This window comes from Bubalus kerabau, chromosome 6 (genome assembly GCF_029407905.1).
Source record: "Bubalus kerabau isolate K-KA32 ecotype Philippines breed swamp buffalo chromosome 6, PCC_UOA_SB_1v2, whole genome shotgun sequence".
Classification (NCBI taxonomy): Eukaryota; Metazoa; Chordata; class Mammalia; order Artiodactyla; family Bovidae; genus Bubalus; species Bubalus kerabau.
The window spans coordinates 28327417-28350993 of NC_073629.1; the positions used below are offsets into that span (position 1 = coordinate 28327417).

The following is a 23577-nucleotide window of genomic DNA, read 5'->3' on the forward strand; positions in this document are numbered from 1 at the left end:
AATCCTCTGGAGAAGGAAATGGCAACCCACTCCAGTAGTCTTGCCTGGAAAACCCCATGGGAGGAACCTGGTAGGCTACAGCCCATGGGGTCGCAAAGAATCGGACACGACTGAGCGACTTGACTTGACTTCACTTCACCAATGCAGGAGACATGAGCTTGATCCCTGGGTCTGGAAGATCCCCTGGAGAAGGAAATGGCTACCCACTCCAGTATTCTTGCCTGGAAAATCCCACGGACAGAGGAGCTTGGCAGGTTACAGTCCATGCAGTTGCAAAGAGCCAGACACAACTTAGCAAGTAAACAACAAAACTAGTCAATAGTGGCTCTTTGCCATCAAAGACACGCTCTTTTACTCCTTTATATACATCTCTGATTTTGTTGTAGTTTTGCTTATTGAATTTCTTATTAGCTGTAAATCTTTGTTTTTTAAAAAAAATCTTTGTTTCTAGAGATTAAAAAAAAAAATTTTTTTTTCCAGTGGGAATCAAGAACTTCTTAATGAAAGTCAGAGGATAATCCAAAGGATAGCCCCTATGTTGCTCAGGACTTTGCCTAACAGAAATCTCTGGAAGTTTTCTTTTTTGTCCTGTCTAAAACAAACCTTTAATCAGATAAATATTTATTTAAGTTTGGTTTCACTGGAGGTGCCTTTCAAAAGTAGTAAAAATGAGATAAGATGATTTTTATTTCCCTGGTTAGCTTCACAGATGCTTTCTGAGCCCTTCAAAATATCTCCTCCAAGACTCAGAATGTGACCTTGGTCTGAAAGACGCACATGGAAAATGGTGATGGAGCCATATCACAGCTGCTCTAGCAAAGCCTACATGCTTCCCAGGATGGCAGTAACACCTTTTCAGCACAAGGTCAGGACCAGACTGTGAAATAAACTTGTTATATCTGGGATTCCTCTATCAACTTAAAATATAGTTGCAACCTGAAAGTTGAGAGTTAAGTTTTATTCAGTGGAAATTTTCAGGACTTAGCCTGGGAGACAGTATCTCAAGTAGCCTTTAGAGAACTGCTCCAGGAAGCCGAGGGAAGGAGCTAGGTTATATAGAAGTCTTACAACAAAGGGCAAGTAGTCTGAACATCAAAAGATTATTGTCAGTTAAAGAAAATCAGATATCTCAAGTTAAAGAATTTAGCAGTTTTCTATGAATCCAGTTCAGTCGCTCAGTCAAGTCTGACGCAAGGGCGTCCCCATGGACTGCAGCACTCCAGGACTCCCTGTCCGTCACCAACTCCCAGAGCTTGCTCAGACTCATGTCCATGGAGTCAGTGATGCCATCCAACCATCTCATATTCTGTTGTCCCCTTCTCCTCTTGCCTTCAATCTTTCCCAGCATCCCGGTCTTTTCCACTGAGTCAGTTCTTTGCATCAGGTGGCCAAAGTATTGGAGTTTCAGCTGCTGAGTTTCTATATATGGGAAGATGCAAGAGTCTGGGCTCACTGTAATCATTCCTTTCATACGCATCTCAGCTGCCTGGGGCCAGTATTTCACATTTTTTCACCTTCTGAGTTCCTCAGTGTTTACCAGAGGGAGTGGCTGCAGCCTTGTGGCTGCCAGATGGCAGGTACAGTTCTTCATCCCAGGTGCCCTCAGTGCTCAGAAATTCACATTTGGAGGGCTGGAATCACTGATGACTATGGCATCCTTGTTTACTGATATGGCAGGAAATAACTCCATTTCTCACCTCAATCTCTGCTTAAAGAAAAAGCCCTGAATTGAGGTTGGATATGTCTCTTTCTTAGCTATTGGGAGACCTTGGAAAACTTACTTTAATTCTCTGAGCCTCGGGACACTCATTTGTAAAATGGGGGAGTCAGAATAGATCAGTGGTTTTCTAACACTAAGCAGTGAACTCACTTTCCAAACAAAACTTTACAAATCCTGGTACACTCAACAGATCCAAGTGGAGCTGCTCTGATAGCAGTCAGGGTAGGGAGTTGCAGTAGATGGAGGTTCAAAAGCAGGGTGAACCAGAGCCCTACTCTCTCAACCTTTCTTATGCATCTGAGGCACAGTTTGAAAATCTGAATAGATATTCCCTGGTGGCTCAGATGGTAAAGCATCTGTCAACAATGCAGGAGACCTAGGTTCGATCCCTGGGTCAGGAAGATTCCCTGGAGAAGGAAATGGCAACCCACTCCAGTACTCTTGCCTAGAAAATCCCATGGATGGAGGAGCCTGGTGCAGGCTACTGTCCATGGGGTAGCAAAGAGTTGGACAGGACTGAGCTACTTCACTTTCACTTTCTGTAGTTTTTAGCATTAAATATTCTAATTCTCTGTTATTCTCCATTGTGCTGTATCAGCCAGTGGTCTCAATCAACAAGCTGTAAACTAAAACCAAAGTAGGTAGAAGTCCATTTCCAAGAGGTTCAAGACTGACTTAGGACTTGCATGTGTTCTAAGTACTTTTCCTTTGGAGCCCCATTACCCTACTTCATAGCATATCAAGCACACAATTTTCTTTTGGTATTTGAGAGACAATTTTTTTTCAGGTCTCAAACACTTCTGGAAGTCCATTAAAAACTCAGAAGCTGAAGGTAGAATGCCTTCAGTGCTTGATGGATAAGTAGCCCAGAGGAAGGCATCTCAATGTCCTGTCTCCACAGGTCCAATTTTCTTTATTTCCAATGATGGAATGTGATGGACCAAAACTGGTTGATGTGCAAAACTGTCTGTTTCTTTCAGAAAAAAACCTCTTTTTAAACCCAAATAATCCCTATCATGGCCTTTCCCAGTGGTAAAGGCTCAATGGTAAAGACTACACCTGCAAAGCAGAAGATGCAACAGATGAGGGCTCCTGGGCCAGGAAAATCCCCTGGAAGAGGAAATGGTAACCAATTCCAGTATTCTTGCCAGGAGAATCCCAAGGACAGAGGAGCCTGGTTGGCTACAGTCCATAGGGTACAAAGAGTCAGACGTGACTGAGTGACTGAACACATACACAATCCCTACCTTGTGGCTAGGATATTAAAAGAGCTAGTCTAGTATATCAAAACTGGGAGCTAATGAATGAAGGGAAATGGAAGCTATGGAAAAATTGCAGTAAAACTGAAGCTCAGTACATATTAAAATACCTGATCTGAGTGCTTGCTTCGACAGCACATATACTAAAACTGGAACGATACAGAGAAGATTAGCATGGCCCCTGAGCAAGGATGACATGCAAATTCGTGAAGCGTTCCATATTTAAAAAAAAAAAAGAAAAAAAAAAAACCTGATCTGAATCTGAGTATTTCAAGGTAGTGACCATTGACATAATAAATAATGTCTGACTTTGATATTACTAAGAGGAAAAAAGACTTAATAATTTGGTGAAACAACTAGGAGAATAAAAATAGAACGTGTAACTTCTTGACTCATTATTATGGTCTCTGATTCAGAGATTCAGATCTCTGCTGAAATTCTCTCATGCTTCTTGTCCTCTTTTTTTTTTTTTTATTAAATCCTTTAGCATATGAATCATAGTTATTTAAAGTCCCTTTCTGATAATTTGAATATCTGGATCAGATTCTTTGATTGTTTGTGTCTTGACACTGTTTGTTTCCCCTTAATTTTTGTACGCCCTATAATTTTTCCTTTTTAGGCCTATGACTTAAAGTTCTTTAATATAACTTTTCAAAATTACTTTCCATTTACAGTTATTACAAAATGGAATAACTGTATTCCATTTACAGTTATTTCAAAATATTACCAAACATATATTCTCCATGTTGAACAATACCTCCCTGAGCCTACCGTATATTCAATAGTCTATCTCTCGACCCCGCTTCCCCCAGTTCCCTCTCACCCCAATCATTAGTTCGTTCTCTATGAGTCTGCTTTGTTTATGCTGTTTTCACTAGTTTGTTGTACTTGTTAGACTTCACATATCAGTGGTATCATACAGTGTTTGTCTTTCTCTGATGTATATCCTATAATTTTTATCAGATGCTGGACATTGTGTGTAGAAAAACAGTTGAGACTGGAATAGATAGTATTTATGTCAATAGGCCAATAGATATGGAGGGTTAATCAGTCTAGTCAGGAAGTGGGCTGGGTGTACCACAGGATTTCTGTTCAATAAAGAAAATCTAAACATAGATAATAAAAAGGTGATGAATTGAGGGAAGATAGTTCCAATATCCAACATTAATAAATGCTACATCTCTAAAATATATAAGAAACAACTTCAAATCAACCACAAGAAGATAGGATGCCCAATAGAAAAAGACTCAAAATGTACCTATAGACAATTCTCAGAAAAGATATAGGATTAGCTAATAAGTATGTGCTCAGTCTCACTCTCTTCAGAATTGAAAATTAAAATACTATTTTTGCCAATCAGATTGGCAAAAATTTTCAAAGTCTGATGACACTGGATGTTGACAAAGAAAACACAAGAGCCCTCATGTGCTGGCAGCAAATGTGTGAGCTTGTGAGCAGGTGACCAACGTTCAGTGAATTTAGGTAAGTAACTCATTCCTGGCTATAAGGAGAGTTAGTTTCCCAGAGTTTAGTTTGCATAGGACTGAACAAGAAAAGCCAAAATGATAGGATACTGAAGGAGAAACTCCTCAGGTCAGTAGGTGCCCTATATGCTACTGGAGATCAGTGGAGAAATAACTCCAGAAAGAATGAAGGGATGGAGCCAAAGCAAAAAGAATACCCAGCTGTGGATGTGACTGGTGATAGAAGCAAGGTCCGATGCTGTAAAGAGCAATATTGCATAGGAACCTGGAATGTCAGGTCCATGAATCAAGGCAAATTGGAAGTGGTCAAACAGGAGATGGCAAGAGTGAATGTCAACATTCTAGGAATCAGAGAACTGAAATGGACTGGAATGGGTGAATGTAACTCAGATGACCATTATATCTACTACTACGGGCAGGAATCCCTCAGAAGAAATGCAGTGGCCATCATGGTCAACAAAAGAGTCCGAAATGCAGTACTTGGATGTAATCTCAAAAATGACAGAATGATCTCTGTTTGTTTCCAAGGCAAACCATTCAACATCACAGTAATCCAAGTCTATGCCCCAATCAGTAACGCTGAAGAAGCTGAAGTTGAATGGTTCTATGAAGACCTACAAGACCTTTTAGAACTAACACCAAAAAAAGATGTCCTTTTCATTATAGGGGACTGGAAGGCAAAAGTAGGAAGTCAAGAAACACCTGGAGTAACAGGCAAATTTGGCCTTGGAATACGGAATGAAGCAGGGCAAAGACTGATAGAGTTTTGCCAAGAAAATGCACTGGTCATAACAAACACCCTCTTCCAACAACACAAGAGAAGACTCTGTACATGGACATCACCAGATGGTCAACACCAAAATCAGATTGATTATATTCTTTGCAGCCAAAGATGGAGAAGCTCTATACAGTCAGCAAAAACAAGACCAGGAGCTGACTGTGGCTCAGATCATGAACTCCTTATTGCCAAATTCAGACTTAAATTGAAGAAAGTAGGGAAAACCACTAGACCATTCAGGTATGACCTAAATCAAATCCCTTATGATTATACAGTGGAAGTGAGAAATAGATTTAAGGGACTAGATCTGATAGATAGAGTGCCTGATGAACTATGGAATGAGGTTCATGACATTGTACAGGAGACAGGGATCAAGACCATCCCCATGGAAAAGAAATGCAAAAAAGGAAAATGGCTGTCTGGGGAGGCCTTACAAATAGCTGTGAAAAGAAGAGAAGGGAAAAGCAAAGGAGAAAAGGAAAGATATAAGCATCTGAATGCAGAGTTCCAAAGAATAGCAAGAAGAGATAAGAAAGCCTTCTTCAGCGATCAATGCAAAGAAATAGAGGAAAACAACAGAATGGGAAAGACTAGGGATCTCTTCTAGAAAATCAGAGATACCAAGGGAACATTTCATGCAAAGATGAGCTCGATAAAGGACAGAAATGGTATGGACCTAACAGAATCAGAAGATATTAAGAAGAGATGGCAAGAATATGCAGAAGAACTGTACAAAAAAGATCTTCACGACCCAGGTAATCACTATGGTGTGATCACTGACCTAGAGCCAGACATCCTGGAATGTGAAGTCAAGTGGGCCTTAGAAAGCATCACTACGAACAAAGCTAGTGGAGGTGATGGAATTCCAGTTGAGCTATTCCAAATCCTGAAAGATGATGCTGTGAAAGTGCTGCACTCAATATGTCAGCAAATTTGGAAAACTCAGCAGTGGCCACAGGACTGGAAAAGGTCAGTTTTCATTGCAATCCCAAACAAAGGCAATGCCAAAGAACGCTCACACTACCGCACAATTGCACTCATCTCACACGCTAGTAAAGTAATGCTCAAAATTCTCCAAGCCAGGCTTCAGCAATATGTGAACCGTGAACTTCCTGATGTTCAAGCTGGTTTTAGAAAAGGCAGAGGAATCAGAGATCAAATTGCCAACATCCGCTGGATCGTAGAAAAAGCAAGAGAGTTCCAGAAAATCATCTATTTCTGCTTTATTGACTATGCCAAAGCCTTTGACTGTGTGGATCACAATAAACTGTGGAAAATTCTGAAAGAGATGGGAATACCAGACCACCTGATCTGCCTCTTGAGAAATTTGTATGCAGGTCAGGAAGCAACAGTTAGAACTGGACATGGAACAACAGACTAGTTCCAAATAGGAAAAGGAGTTTGTCAAGGCTGTATATTGTCACCCTGTTTATTTAACTTATATGCAGAGTACATCATGAGAAACGCTGGACTGGAAGAAACACAAGCTGGAATCAAGATTGCCGGGAGAAATATCAATAACCTCAGATACACAGATGACACCACCCTTATGGCAGACAGTGAAGAGGAACTCAAAAGCCTCTTGATGAAAGTGAAAGTGGAGAGTGAAAAAGTTGGTTAAAGCTCAACATTCAGAAAACGAAGATCATGGCATCCGGTCCCATCACTTCATGGGAAATAGATGGGGAAACAGTGGAAACAGTGTCAGACTTTATTTTTTGGGGCTCCAAAATCACTGCAGATGGTGACTGCAGCCATGAAATTAAAAGATGCTTACTCCTTGGAAGGAAAGTTATGTCCAACCTAGATAGCATATTCAAAAGCAGAGACATTACTTTGCCAACAAAGGTTTGTCTAGTCAAGGCTATGGTTTTTCCTGTGGTCATGTATGGATGTGAGAGTTGGACTGTGAAGAAGGCTGAGCGCCAAAGAATTGATGCTTTTGAGCTGTGGTGTTGGAGAAGACTCTTGAGAGTCCCTTGGACTGCAAGGAGATCCAACCAGTCCATTCTGAAGGAGATCAGCTCTGGGATTTCTTTGGAAGGAATGGTGCTAAAGCTGAAACTCCAGTACTTTGGCCACCTCATGTGAAGAGTTGACTTATTGGAAAAGACTCTGATGCTGGGAGGGATTGGGGGCAGGAGGAGAAGGGGACGACAGAGGATGAGATGGCTGGATGGCATCACTGAGTTGATGGACGTGAGTCTGAGTGGACTCCGGGAGTTGGTGATGGACAGGGAGGCCTGGCGTGCTGCGATTCATGGGGTCGCAAAGAGTCGGACACGACTGAGCGACTGAACTGAACTGAAGAAAAGCATTGCCTATCATACCTTAGGCACTCAATAAATGTATATTGAGCAGACTTCTGAAGGTGTTCATCACAAGACTGTTTTTGATAAGAGGAGCTGAGGCAACCCAATCATTCATTGTTAGAAGTACAGAAAAGTAAAACATATACCAAAGTTACATTTGACAGGAGCTAACACTGGCTAAGTTATCGCAGTGTGCCAGGCAGTCTGTCAAGTTCCTTCACATAGTTGTTCTCACAACAGTGCTGTCAGATATTTATTTCACAAAGAACAGCTTAAGTCAGATTAAGCAGGAGGTCATGCAAGCAATAAGAGGGTGACCTGAGTTGGAACCCAGACACCTGGCTCCAGCAGCCAAGCACGGAGCCACCTGTGACCAGGGGCTGCCTGCCTTCAGTCCTGGGCATCTCTACTGGAGACCTGCCCTGGGGTGGGACCATTCCCACCTTCCCAGACAGCCCTTTCTGTCGAGGGTCTTCTTTCCCTCTTTGACTGTTTCCTGTACAGGACACGGGAGCATATCTTAACTAAGCTCAGAATGATTCTTCCCTTATGTAGTTAGTGAAAGGCTTTCCTCCCAGGCTTTTCAAATCTTTTAAGGTCCTGTCATGAGGAGCTGGAACCTCAGGCAGCCTCTTCCCTAGTCTTGTGATTCATTTTCAAATTATCTGAGACAATACAGTGATTCCCTCCTCCATGTCCCTTTCCCCTGGGGTTCAGGCACGTGCAGTCCTAACAGGATATTTCAGAGATATTCTTTGTATATCTTTGTGTGTTGCCAAGGGGCTTTAGACATGTCAATGTTAATCATTACACGAGACTATGAGACAGTGAATCCGTCAGAGGCAACTTAGGTCTGGAGGGCTATTTTTATGTACAGTAAAAGACCTCGGGCTACTAAATTTCAGCATTTTGTCTTATTTTTATAAAATGTTCTGTTTTCTCCTTCTTTATGTATTTATCATCTCTTTCAGCCCTGTCTCCCTTCTTACTTGTCAGCGAGTTTCCTCCTTTGTAGGTCTGGTGTCCTGGTTTGAATTTTGCCCAAAGAAGAGGTCATTAAGTCCTGAGCCCAGCATTGAAGGCCTGTGTGTCTGAGCTCAGTGGAAACTATTTTCAAGTTCAAGCGCTGCTTCAGTCAGTATGTGCCACACACTATATCCTACACTGGGCTGTGTTTCTTACTTCATCCTCACGACCACCCTGTCAGCCGGGGATAAGTATCCCCATTATGTAGACACTGAAGATAAGCAAGGGGGAGGGTCTTGCCAAGGGTCAAACAGTTAAAAGCTTGCAGCCCAGGTCTTTTGGCAGAACCACCTCAAAGTCCTCCGTTCTTTTTCCCTGTTGCCGACTTCCATGGTCTAAATTGCCAGTTAATTAACCTGTATTTAAATGGTGCATTTCTGTGTTTAATTTCCTTTTTTTCCCCCTAACAACAAGTTGCCTATAATTTGAAACACTGTCTTACTTTAAAAATATTCAGTCGTCTAATAGCGATGAATTAGCAAATGGAAATTTCCTGCGAGGAAAAAAAGATCACTTTATAACCTGAAACACAATTCAGTTCTTCTCAAGCTAAGCTCTGTTTTCACTAGCCTGGCTGTTGTGTCAGGGAGGAGTCGTCTCCTTTCCTTGGAGCATGTCTGTTTAATGATTTAACAACCACATGGTGCATCATGTATCAGGGACTATCCTGAACCATTTATAGATGTTAACTCCCTTAGTCCCACAGTGGAAACAAATATCATCATCCACATCTCGCGGATGAGGAGACTGAGGTTCAGAGAGTGCTATCTATTTTTAAGTGGCACAGGCAAGATTGGAGGCCTGGTAGTTCGCGTCTAGAGTCCAGGAGAATAAGCACTGCACCTCGGTCCTTCTTTGCTAACTCCTGGTCTGCCAAGCAAAGTAGAGCAACAGCACGTAGGAGGCGAAAGAACTCGGGGGAGCCTGGGAGACCCTTCTCTGTGGATTGCCTGACAGCCTAACATGAAACTATCCTTAGTGCCTCTATCAGCTGGGCTGTTCCGGCAGACTATTACTGTGGGCTCAGAAAGGAAGAGGGGGCCCTCAGGCATTGTTAACTGACACGGCTTTGGTCTGAAGCAAACTAGTGTGAAGGAGAAACGTGGTAGTCTTTTATACAACGTAAAGCGAAGTGACTGCCCACTGTGGCTTTTCGTACTAGAACCACCCGGCTGGCAGGGTGGCAGGGTTTTAGAAGGGTCCAGGTGTTTAGAATACCTTAGACGTAGTAGAGCAAGTTGTTAAATCAGAAAGAAAGAAAAAAATATTTTGTAACGAAGTGGATTGATGTGTTTGGTTCATAGTCCTGAAATGGAAGGAGGAAAAAAAGAATGCATTTTGCTTCTGCTTTTACAATTTATAGGATGAAAAATACTCTCAATTCTGCCTTTATCCACAGAGGGGAGCAGAGTGGTTCTAAAAACCCAAGTCTCAGCACAATGTAATCAGGTTCCACCCCTCAGAGTCTGAGTCTTCTATGAAATAACGCTGACTTCTTGCTTCCCATTTCACTTTCCTCTTGGTTCCAGACTTTGGGTTAGTTAGGTCACAAGAGGAAGAATGGGATAAGTGACCCATGGACTATACAGTCCATGGATTTCTCCAGGCTGGGATACTGGAGTGGGTAGCCATTCCCTTCTCCAGGAGATCTTCCCAACCCAGGGACTGAACCCAGGTCTCCTGCATTGCAGGCAGATTCTTTACCAGCTGAGCTACCAAGGAAGCCCCTAAAACCAAAAAGATGAAGGACCTATTCACTCACAAATTTCCTTTTTTAAAAAAAAAAGTATTTATTTTTGGCTCTGTTGGGTCTTCGTTGCTGCGTGGGTTTTTCTCCAGTTGCAGTGAGTGGAGGCTTTTCTTGGTTGCAGTGCATGGGCTTCTCATTGCGATGGCTTCTCTTGTTGTGGAGCATGGGCTGTAGGGCACGCAGGTCTCAGTCGCTGCAGCTTGCTGATTTTAGAGCACAGGCTCAGTATTCGTGGCCCACGGCCTTAGTTGCTCTGTGGCATGTGGGATCCTCCCAGATCAGGGATCAGACCTGTGTCAGTGCCCTGGCAGGCAAATTCTTTGTCACTCAACCACCAGGGAAGCCCCCCAAAGTTTCCTATTTAAAGACTGATGAGAAAGAGCTTTTCAAACAGGACCTTGTAGTCTTATGGAATAGAGACTCACCAAAGTTTCCTGGGAAATTCAGAAAACCCAGGAAGTCCCAAGCCTGGGTCTCTCTTAGCATCTCTGCTTCCCTCCCCTCCATCGCTCAGCCCTTCCACTTTCTTTTTCTCTGTCTCTGAGCATCTCTATGTCTTTCTGTCCACTTCTCTCCACCAGCCAGTTCCCATGTCCTCTGTTTTACAGAGCACAGACTTTACCTCCTTTTAACATTAGCTTTATGTGATTTTTAAAATCAGTTTGTTATCAGAGCCTCCCTTTCCCTTCAGCTCCGTGACTGCATTGCTCAGTCTCTCAGTTTCCCAGTTTCTGGTTCCCATGAAAGCTGTTTGCATGGCCCATCTTTTTTTTTTTTTTTTTTTTTGGTAGAAAATTCCTTTATTATAGTGCAAAAAACTTTCAGCAGTGACATCATAATGAAAGAAAACATTTAGCAACATTTGACATGCAGTAAATAAGGAAGTGTTTCTTTGAAAATACGTCATCATAGAAATAGTATTTCTACATTAATAATGTAGCTGGAAAATACCAAGGCTGCTTCTCTCGAGGCAAAAAGGCTCCCTCCCTCTTTTTGGATATTTTCTTTTTAATACAAATGAAAGGATTTGCCATTTTAGCAAATTACCAATTCTAAGAGTGCTCTCTTTGGAGGTTTTGAACTAAGGTTGGCATGATTTGAAATGGGATTTCAAATTAAAAGAAAACAAAAATTTTAAGACAATTCTGGGATAGCCCAGAAAGTAGAGGTCACTTCTATTAACTTTTAAGTAGAATGCATACATTCATTCCGATTTTGATGCAGAAATGAACAGATTGTCTAAAGCCTGCCTATTATTCCCCCAGAGCCTGATTGTTATTTATGTTCCTTGGTTTTGGTCATATTGCAGAATTAGGGCTCTGGTCAGAAATAACACCTTACACATCCAGATGCTTTCCTGGGAAGCTTAGAATTGTACTTTTCATCCTGAATTCCCACCTTAGACCTCCCATGCTGATGAGAAGATGTGAACAGTTTCCGGTTTACAGCTAATAATTAGGACAGCTGGACTATCCCCTCACTAACTTAATTATACCCAAATCAGACCATCACATCATTCAGATTCATTTCAATAGGCTTAACCAAGAGGTTCTCACTGACCCCACAGAACAATGAAGGGTTTACAGTGTATCTTTACACAAAGCTGCCTAAGGGCTTGGCTGCCAACCCGTTCCTGATAGGTAGAGAGAACAGTGTCAGTTCCAACAGTTATACTCCCAACTCTAGTTTCTGCTGAATTATGCAGTGGGTGGGAATGAATGCCCACTCAAAGAAAACATCTTGTTGGGGTTGGGGGGTGTCTTCTACCATAAGGAGAATCAAAATCCCTACCAATATATTTCAGGGTGCCCTCTAGGTCTCTCTACAAACACAACAAAATCTAGTGGCTGCACAAGGTTAGTCATGGGCTCCAAATACCCAGAGCCAGAGCACAGCCCTTCTGGCTGAATATGGCTGGTTAAGTCAGCTGGGACATAAAGCTTTTCAATGCTCAGACACTCTTGTTGGATAAAGCATCTCCTTACATAACACAATGGAACTGTGCTAAACAGTTTCAAAGTTGAGGAGAATCCAAATATATCACCTATTTAAAAAATTCACAATTTTAGTGTGCTTTTTCTTAAACTTTGGTTCTGAAACACTGTCTACATTCTTGACACGTGAAAATGACGTGGCCACTTCAGTGCCTCTGCATGTTGTGTAAAAAACTCAAACAGTAAAGCAGGACAAGGACGTGTCATAACAGGACGCAGTATGCTGTACAAACAAACCCTAAATTATATATAAATACACCCCCACCCCTGGTGGCTCAGATGATAAAGCGTCTGCCTACAATACGGGAGACCTGGGTTCGATCCCTGGGTCAGGAAGATCCCCTGGAGAAGGAAATGGCACCCCACTCCAGTACTCTTGCCTGGAAAACCCCATGGACAGAGGAGCCTGGTAGGCTATAGTCCAGGGGGTTGCAAAGAGTCGGACAAGACTGAGTGACTTCACACCCCCACCCCAGCACCCCTTTCCCCTGCCGCCACTAGCTGACCAGAGCAATGCCAAGGGCCCTTCTCTCCAAGGCCAATGCAGTTTATGAAATCCAGCACCTAGGACTCCAGCCATCCCTTGCCTTGCAGTGACATGCGTATCACTGCAGGCTTTTCCTGGAGACTCCCTGCAGTCTAATCAGTTCCACAAGTACAGGGAAAATCCCAGAGCTTCACTGGAGCATTCACACTATTGGCTGGACTCAAAGACCTAGAGTCCTGGGAGTTAACTTTTCAGATAAACTAAGTGGATCATTTCCTAGGTTGGATCTATCTCAGCAGAGCCCACGCAGTAGGAAGCATCTTGTACTCTGAAGCTCCAAAGTCATTGCTTAGGGATGGGTGAGAGTCACATAATAAAAGTCATACAATGAGCTAACAGCTTAAGTTGATATAAATTCTTTCCAAGTAAGTTCTTTGGGCCCATTTGCTTCTGCTTTCCATTGCATTCCGGAATCATTTTCATACTATACCTTTAAAAATGTATGTAACAGTCCGTTTTAAAAACTGTCAATGCAATTACCTATTTATGTGTTTTCAATTAGATTAATAACAAATCGATGAGCTATTATGTAGATTTAGGGAAAAGTATTTAGTCTTAAGGAGATCAATACTGTGCTAATTCACAGTAAGGAGAAAAAGCAATGTAAGTAGAATTTTACATAATCATCAAAAACTTGAAAAGCAGTCTTACTGAACTATTGCAAAGTTTTCCCCAAAGCACTTAACAGCAATTTATATCAAGAGATCCTATGTTTAGGGGTAGGAGGATAAGACTCAACTCTTTAAGGTAGAAATTCACCTTTCTCATGACGGTAATAGGTAATTTCCTTACCCAGACCTAAGATAATTGTACATTCAAAAGTTCATAACTAACTGTTCTTGAGACATTAATCATTCTCTAACACATACACTTAGTAGAAATAACTACAAGAAAGCTTAAAAACATCTGAGTTAACATTACACTGTGCAAAAAGGGAAAAAAAAAAAAAAAAAACAACACCTTGAACAACCTACATTCTATGTTAAATACCCTGACTAAAATGTTGGTTGTGCTTACACAATTCCACTTGAGTGCAGAAATGAGTTGATTTCTATGTGCCATTTTTGTTGTTAAGTCTTTAGCACTTTTGTTCTAAATATCACCTTGCTTTGAAAAGATGAATAACTTATTACCAAATCACAAATCCATGTCAGTTAAGTCTGAATAAAATCCAGCATAAATGTGTTACTTTGTTCTGGGAATAATGGCTCCGTGTCTTAGTTCTGACAGCTTCCTAAGGGCAAACCACCATTGAAGTCATTTGGGTTTAAACTGCACAGAAAGAAGAAACAGTGAAGTCTGCCTTTTTGTTTTCTTTTTAAGTCTTCAGACCTTGCTAGGACACTTCTTTCAGACCAACAGTCAGACATTTGTGGCACCTGATGCTCTGAAACAGATGTGGTTTAAACAACATCAGCCAAGCTTAGTGATCTGGAGGTCTCCGTTGATCTTTATGGTGTCCATTGCAGATAACGTTTGAATGTGGTGGTAAAAATAAAAAAGTTGGTGTCCATCCACAAACACTCTGAAACCCGGATGCTAACAAAGGATTTCCATCCTGGATGGCTGGTCTGGGATGAATGGGAAGTAAGGGATCGCTGACGTTCTTCACCCCTTTCCCCAAATATACAAGAATTTCTGAGTTGCTGCCGGTCTGTGAACACTGCTTTGAGTTCAATTGCCACCTCTGCGGGAGGATCTTCCAAATCACCACAGGTCAAGCTGATGGCAAAGCTCTCTGAGTTGAGGTTTACAATGCCCATCACTAACACTTTCTTGCCTGGTCTCATGCCACCTCTAATGTGCCCACAAAATAGCACGCTCAGTCATGGCAAGTATGTGTCGGCTTGAACTGGAGAGCCCAAGGAGTTGTTTAAATGCACATCATCTAGTTCACCACTGCATCGCTGTCGGCCACAGACCCCACCGTCTTCTTGCACAGTGCGACGGGGTGGCAACTGGTGGCCGGGTGGTGGGGCTGCATGGCCCATCTTTTTAAGACAGGTTGCAAAAGCCATAGGCTAGTCTCTAAACCTGTGGCCTTCGAGCAAATCGTCCAAGGCTCATCGGCGGTGGCAATTAATATAACAAGTGTCTGTTTCAGTTACAGGGACTGGATGGAGGTGGGTCTTTCTCTTCAAGGGCTTGCGGGTGGACCAGTTTCATAAATGAATACATTGCAACACAGGTGAAGCTCAGTTTAAATGAGTACATTGCCTACTTTAAAGGTCATCTCAGCATTTGTACCACTGACCTTACTCTCTATTAAAAAGTGATCAATGTTTTTATGGTCCTTCCAGAACAAAATCCTTTGGATGAACTCCAAGATGCTTTTGATATTAATGTCAAGTATGGCTGAGTTTTATTATGGAGATTTGGTAGGGTCAAATCTATCACTTTAATTTCTGATAGCATAAGTAAGTGAAAATAATGACCTTGTACACTGAAAAGATATGGTCAGACCTGGGTTATCAGACAAAGAACTGGGTTATTTGTCATTTGTCATGTGTGACCAGTCTTCAAACCAGCTTCCTTATCTACAAAACATTGGTTCAGAAAATAAACTTTACTTCCTAGAACCACACTGCAATCTCAACTGCTTTTGTTTCTAGTGAGGCTCCATGCTGAGCTTTTGATGGACTGTTCTCCTCTGTCATAGGCAGTGTGCAATGGTGGTTACCAGTACGGTTTAAGGGTTAAACAAGCTGGCATATATGCTGTTCTTAGAGTGTGTGTGTGTGTGTGTGTGTGTGTGTGTGTGTTAGTCACTCAGTCGTGTCCGACTCTTTGCGACTCCGTGGACTGTAGCTCTCCAGGTTCCTCTGTCCAATGCTAGAGTGGATTGCCATTCCCTTCTCCAGGGTATCTTCCTGACCCAGGGAAGCCCAAGAACACTGGGCTATCAAGAGATAGGCTTCCCCAGGGGAGCTTCCCGACCCAGGAATCGAACTGGGGTCTCCTGCATTGCAGGCAGATTCTTTACCAGCTGAGCATACACACTCATTCATACAAACACTGAATCTGATCTCATAATTTTCATGTCATAAAATCTTCTCAATCATTTAAAAATGTAAAAATCAGCTTGTGGGCCATACAAAACAAGCAGAGGGATGTATGGATTTGGCCTGTAGACCAGAGTTTGCCCACCACCAGCATAGAGTATTATGTTTTACAAAACGCTTTTGTATATCCAAATGTGCCTCATTTGTTTCTGAGATCAACTCACTGAAGCAGGTAGGGAAGAAATTACTAGCCCCATTTTACAGAGAAGGAGAAAGTCTCAGAAGGATTAAGTGAGGTATTAAGGATCATAGTCAATAAGAAATAGACATGAGATCTGACCCTAGTCCCCAGGATTCAACTGCTCTTTTACTATACCTTTTTCATCTTTATGACAAATTTTAGGAAAAGCTATCAGCTCCTGGCTATGTATACCCAAAGGAAGGACTGCTCCCACAGGTGAAGCAAGAGCTCTCATAACCAGGATTTGCTAGTACTTTCTAAAATTTGCTAGTACCGCACTTTGCTAGTTAAGGAATGGTTTGTATGCACTGTGAGGAGGACAGAGAGAGAGAAAGAAATATGTCTGCTGACACTCTGCAACCCCAGAAACTTGACCTCAGGAAGAAGGCCCTGAGGGACTTGAGTCTCCTCTGAAATCTCTTATTATGGCAGTTATCATGTATCCAGCATACCCTGTCTCAAAGCCCCATGGCCTCTGTTTGCTTTTCTATCTGTTATGTGTCCCAAAGGTCCAATACAAGGAAGAAAGAAAGAGAGGAAAAAGAAGAGAAAGTGACTGCAAAGTGAGTTTATGTCTTAGCTGTAGTGTGGAAACTAGAATTTCTTCTTTGGTGTGCTGCCTACATGTTGGTGTTATGCCACCGCATTGACTGTAGGGCCCTGGAATTGGTCCTATGATCTGAGTACCAATTTCTTCTTGGACATGGACTTCTGAGTCATAGGAAATACTATGATTCTCATTCAACTGGCAAGTTATTTCACATTCAAAATTAACTACTTAATTAAAAAATCATTAAAATGATCAATCTATACATATACATATATATGTGTGTATGTATATATATATATGTATACACACACTATTGTATAACTATACAAGTTACAAGGTGGCTCAGACAGTAAAGAATCTGCTTGCAACTCAAGAGACGTGGGTTCAGTCCCTGGGTCGGGAAGATCCCTTGGAGAATTGAATTCCCATTCACTTCTACCCATTCCAGTATTCTTGACTGGAGAATTCCATGGACAGAGGAACCTGGCAGGCTATAGTCCATGGGGGTCACAAAGAGTCAAACATGACTGAGTGACTAAAACTTCAAGTAGAGTAAGATTTAAAGATATATAAGGACTTAGTCTGTTCAGGTTGCCATAACAAATACTACAGACATTTATTTTTAACAATCTGGAGGCTGAGAAGTCCCAAATCAAGGTGCCAGGCTTTTTGTTTCCTGGGGAGGACTCTTTTCCTGGCTTACAGATGGCTCCCTTCTTCCTGCATTCTCACATAACCTCTTCTTTGTGCAGTTGGGGAGAGAGAGAAGGCCAAACTCTCCAGTGTCTCTTTTTATAAGGGCACTAATCCCATCAGACCAAGGCTCCACACCTATGCTGTTATCTAACTCTAATTACCTCCCAAATGCCTATTCCACCTCTCGATTCCATCATGTTGATGGTGGGTAGAACTTCAACATATGAATTGGAGAGGGACATAAACATTCAATCCATCACAAGTATTCTTTTCAATAATATTTATAAAATTTCCTCTTTTCTCAAACATAGGGGGGAAAGTTATCCATCCATTCATTGATTTGCTAGTTATTTTAATAATTTTTGAGCACCTACTATGTGCTAGATCTGTCTCTTTCAGGGATTAAAAGCCTCAGGACTCACAAACCTCTCTGCAACTCAGAGTAAACATCCCCCATCTGCCTTTCTCCCTGGCTCTCATTACCATCTATTCCTTTTCATGTAGACTTATTGAATAAATTTCCCAAGGGGTTTGATATACATTTTTGTTGGATCTTCACCTTTCTTTTCATGTGGCTCAGCCAACAGAAGACGATAACTGCTGAGTGCACCCCAGGCTTCACAGTGTGACTGCTCAACAGCTCTGTGTTTGCAATTAGTTTTTACCTCCTCAAAGGAAAGGGCCTCTCTGCCCAGAGGTACTATACTTGGCTTTTAAATATTTAATAATTAATTGCTTGGATTTGCAACTTTTCTCCTTCTTAAATTCTTAGCTCGCATCTAGGTCACTTATAAGATTCAGATTTTTAAATGGTCATACTCTCCCCGCCTGCCTGCAAAAATGTACATTTTAAACACATGTCTACATAACATTAATGTTTAAAACAGAAATAGGAAGTGATCTCCCATAATTACCATCACCTTGATAGAAACAGAGTCAGAAACTCTATAGCTCTGGAAGGATAGTCAAAAGGGTTGTTGAGGTCATCACACACCAATTTGAGAAGCAGGAGTGCATGTCCATGGCATAGCACTTCTTGCATGCATAGACCACTTGATCCATTCTTTCTGTGCTCACAAGTCTGTAAGGGTCACCAGTCCTGGTGGTGTCAGAGCGCACAGATGAGCAGAATCAGTTGTGGGGAGTGCCATGGGTACTTATATGACTTTCAAGTATGCAAACAATTTACATCTTCCATAAATTAAGGCAAAGTCAATATTTTCCCCTCAACCCCATTGATACAGGAAACAGAAGGCCATAAGGTATCAGAGGCCATAAGGCACTGGTTTCACATTGCCTAAGCTCACAGCCCAGCTCCACAAATGATTAGCTGAACCTTTGGTGAAGGTGCTTAAAACCAATAAGATTCCATTTCTTCATCTATAAAATGGAGGTTATAATAGGTTTTAGGTTGTAAATTACAAGAATGAATTGAGAATATGAATAAAAGAGCAGAGTATTTGGCATTTAGGGTAAGCACTCAGTGGGTTTCCCAGGTGGTGCTGGTGGTAAAGAACCTGCCTGTCAATGCAGGAGATGCAAGAGATGGGGGTTCTATCCCTGCCTCGGGAAGATCCCCTGGAGGAGGGCATGGCAACCCACTCCAGTCTTCTTGTCTGGAGAATCCCATGGACAGAGGAGCCTGGTGGGCTACAGTCCATGGGGTCACAAAGAGTTGGACACAACTGAAGTGATGGAATGTACACACTCAATAAAGGTATTAAATACTCAATAAAGGTAATAAATAAAATAGCAGTATTTTCAAAGCTACTACTACTAATTATTATTATTATTCTCATCATCACTATTATTATTGGGAGGTCATCTATTGTAGTAGTTAAGAAAGAGACCTTAGGTTCAAATAAACCTAGCCAAGATTTAGCTCTGCCACTTACTAATTCTATGATCTTGGGCAACTTGCTTTACTTCTCTCAGCCTCAGTTTCATCATATCAAAAAAGTGTATAGAGCATTGTGGATGTTAAATGGGCACTAAGTCATGGGCATAAGAAAATACAAAGTACATAATAAATAGTAATTGTTCAATAAATGTTACCAATGATGATGACATTGCTTTCTTAAATGTTGAAGGGAGAAAAGAATTATGCTTAAGAGTGTTAGATCCATGATTCACTGCGTCAAGACAATGTATTATTATTGATAAGGGGGAGGTGGTCCTAGCTGATTTGAGAAATAACAAGTACTTAAAAACACATGTTCAACCCTTCTCATGTAATTCCAAACCATTATAGAAATCTACAACCCTGAGACAAACTGAGATTGCATATGCATAGATCAAATTGAGAGTTAATTTTTTAGTGATATAAAGAACACACAATTTTGAAGCAAAGAAGACAGAAAACTTAGAAATGATATAGTTCAACATTTTCATTTTTTTTAATAAGAAAACTGAGACTCAGGGAGAGAAAATTATTTGTCCAAGTTCAGGATCAGGCACTTGATCTTAATATGTAGTCAATAAGGTTTTGCTAAAAGAATGAATAAAACAAGGATGTATTTTGCCTCTCTATATTTCTATGTTTGTGTGTTGGTGTGACTCCAAGTTTTTGATTGAAGATTGTGTCTATAGGTCAACTGAAAACAAAGAGACAGTCATCAGAATCTCAAAACAACTGTTTCATCTGTGATTTTATATATACAAATTATGAGAGAAGAAAATTCTTACTAAATACTCACTAAGAGCCAGTCACTTTTACATAAAATGTTTCATGGAAACTCCATAATAATCCTGGGAAGAAATCTACCCATCAGGGTTCAGTATAGAAAACAGAAACTATGCTGGTTGTTTTAAAAAGAAAAGGAATTTGATGCCTACAAAACTCCTGAAAGGGCTAGATGGCCAAGGCTTCAGGAAAAGATCTTCAGGAAAAATGGCTCCAAACATCACCTTGGAAGCTGCCTGCCAAGGGAACTGCTCCCTCTGCTACAGTTTATATGCTAAGCGTCTAGAAAATGCCACATCCACTGCAGACTCTGAGATCATACCTTCAAAGCCATGCATCAGGGACATGACTCCACCCAAGACTGCTGTCCCCAGAGCTCTGCCACACCTGCTATTATCCACACCAGCAAAAGTTGTTGCCCTTCAAGCTACTGCCTTTTTTCCCACTGGATTTAGTTTTAAAGTCAGTTTTCATAGTATTCATCTGACTGGTTAAAGCTAAGTCATCAAGAACCTTATGAGGCTTCCTTGATGGCTCAATGGTAAAGAATCTGCCTGCAATGCAGGAGACTGCCTGCCAATGCAGGAGGCACGAGTTTGATCCCTGGGTCGGGAAGATGCCCTGGAGGAGGGCGTAGCAACCCACTCTAGTGTTCTTGCCTGGAGAATCCCACGGACAGAGGAGCCTGGCAGGCCACAGTCCATAGGGTCACACAGAGTCAGACACAACTGAAGCAACTTAGCACATGCACAGTTATCACTGGGATAAGCATTGGACAATATAACATTGAAAAAGACCGAGGCCTTGCTATGGAGAGTTTTCCAGTAAAAGCATAAATAAATAAATAAGACTATGATTACAAAACTACAGGATGTGGTCTATTAGAACAGCAAACACTGAGGGCTGTGGAAGAACCTAGCAGCGGCACCTAGCTCAATTTGGGGACAGAGTAGACACTCATTGCACATTTATTTTTGGTTCTTATAGATGAGGGACAAGTTCAGCAATTTGGCCAATGTCACTTGATTGTTGGGACTAATATAATTTCTCATGAATCTCATTTGAGGGCACTGTAATAAAAGGTGTTTCATTTTCACAGGTATTTTTGTTTGTCTCATTGGTTTTGTTTTGTGTACAGTGAAAATAGCAATGTATTCTCAACAATGAGAGCTAGGGATCTGTGACCAAGTCACTAGGCTTTCTGCAAGCATAATTTTCTGAAGCAAATTAGCCTACTTCCCCACCCAGTGATTCTTTATTAGAATTCTTAAAAAGTAGTAAAAAGTAGAATAAATTGTAGAGCAGCTAAGGTTCAATATCAAAAAATACTATACTGGAAAGATACATTTATAGAGTAAGACTTTAGGGGCTTCCCTGGTGGCTCAGATGGTAAAGCGTCTGCCTGCAATGCTGGAGACCTGGGTTTGATCCCTAGGTTGGGAAGATCCCCTGGAGCAGGAAATGGCGACCCACTCCAGTACTCTTGCCTGGAAAATCCCATGGATGGAGGAGCGTGGTAGGCTACAGTCCATGGGGTCGCAAAGAGTCAGACACAACTGAACGACTTCACTTTCTTTTTCTTCAGGAAAACAAATATTGAGATACAATGGGACAACTTTATTACTTATTTTCAATTATTTCAATCATGAATAATCCAACAATTTTCTTCCCATCAAAACCTCAAGGAGCACACAAATCCCAGAACAAAAGTGACCTTTGGGCCAATGAAATGGCTGGTTCTATGACCTCTTGAGGAGTCCTAAGTGTCACAGGTGGGAACAGTACATCAGAAAAGTTCAGACATGATTACTAACCCTTATTTTCATTAAAATACATGCTTGTACATGGAAACAAGACCAGCAGTCTAGAAGTCCTCAAACAGGCAGTGCAGTTTTAATTAGTTGAGTATGGAGACTCATTAATATGCAAATGAGGAGCTTACCAATATTAATCATCTGTTTTACTAGGCAGCTTTTACTAAAGAGTTTCTAACGAGTTTGCAAATTAAGTTTCTTTGACATTAAAAATCAGCTAAACGCCTGTCTGAGAATAATCTCTTCTAACTCCAGGGCAGGAAGAATTTTTTTTTTTTTTTTGGATGAGACACAGCCATGTTTAAAACCAATTCCCATGTTGGCAAGCACCGAGCAAGAGTTCTGCATCAACCCTTTCCAGGCTCTAATTGAAACCATTTCTGCAAGAGAGAACCAGAAAAATAGTTGGAACAAGAGACAAATATGAGTCATGGTGATTTAAAGATGCATTACCTAGAAAGCTGCATCACAATATGTGTTTACATAGGTGACTGGCATTGTTGAAACACAAAAGAGGTTATTATATTTTTAAAAGGCCCTTCTATGGCCTTTAGCATACACCTGTGGTTCTGTTTTCTTAGAAATGTTGAAGATGGGGTTGGATTCTGATTTATCAAGAATGATTAGAAATATGGGGATGGAATTCAAGGTTCTCCTGCAATCACTTTAATTTCTGAATTTGTTTTCATTAAGTTTACAAAAATGTGTATAGGCTTTGGATCAATCATGTAAATCATTTTCAATGTCAGCTAACTCCATTATTGTGTCATTCAGCCATCAGTACAAAACAATACAAAACACATTCAGACATTCCTTTAGATTCCCTACTTCCAGAAAGAATGTCAGAAAGGAAAATCTGTAAAGGCGAGAATAGGCTAGATGCACATCACCGAACTTCTGCTCCATCAATTGAAACACAGTTGATCTTCAAAAATGTTCTCTCTCCTTATAATCCTACGGAAAGTCAAAGGAAGCTTTGAGGTGATACACTTTCAAAAAGCTCACGATCTGTGTTTCTTCTCAAAATTTAAAACTCTTCCCCATGCCCTCCAACTTCCTACAGCTATTAGCTAAAAGTTACCAGGTAAGACAAATTTGTCACCCATAATCTTCTTATTCATTCATTAGTTTAGTAAATAAAAACGAATGAGCTTTTTTGCCAATGCAATATTTGTTGATGGAATTGAAGCAAGGTTCTGAGAAACTCCTACTGTATCAGGTACTTGTGGGAAACAAATATGTATTAGCAGTTTCAAGGGACTTAGAGTCTACTAAAAATATAAAATATGTTCCCAATAAGCCCACTTTGAAGAAGTGTGTGATTAAAACAACGAGAATTGTCTATCTCATGTGTTTTTTGCAAATGACTGAAAATCTTATAAAAGACATCCCATCTCAATCCCATTCTTGATATAGTAAAGATAGTCCTCATATGATACATCAGAGAAAAGGATATGATTGGTGATGTAGTACTTTTAAGTTTTAAGTGGCTAATGCAGCAAACACTGGGGATTATTCCCATTTTGCCATCTTAGAGGAAGAACTTCAGTCTGTGCATAGGTTTACTTGCTGTAATGATGCAGAGTTAATGAATGGCATTCACTTAACGATGTCAGCCCAGGAACACCAGACTGTACTGTTCAGTCTCTTATAATCCTAGCTTGTCCAAAGCCTTCTTTCTGTTGGTCAATGCCTATGCTAAATATCGTGGCTGGTGGAAA

The 23577-nt window shown here is 41.1% G+C and overlaps 1 non-coding gene and 1 pseudogene across 1 annotated transcript; one reads left to right on the forward strand and one right to left on the reverse strand.

Moving 5' to 3' along the window:
• Positions 1 to 3098: 3098 nt before the first annotated feature.
• Positions 3099 to 3205, forward strand: LOC129656645 (U6 spliceosomal RNA). The gene has a single exon (XR_008716434.1). It is a non-coding gene; the product is annotated as a U6 spliceosomal RNA (small nuclear RNA).
• Positions 3206 to 14283: 11078 nt separating this feature from the next.
• On the reverse strand, positions 14284 to 14854 carry LOC129656409 (galectin-related protein-like; annotated as a pseudogene).
• Positions 14855 to 23577: the final 8723 nt, after the last annotated feature.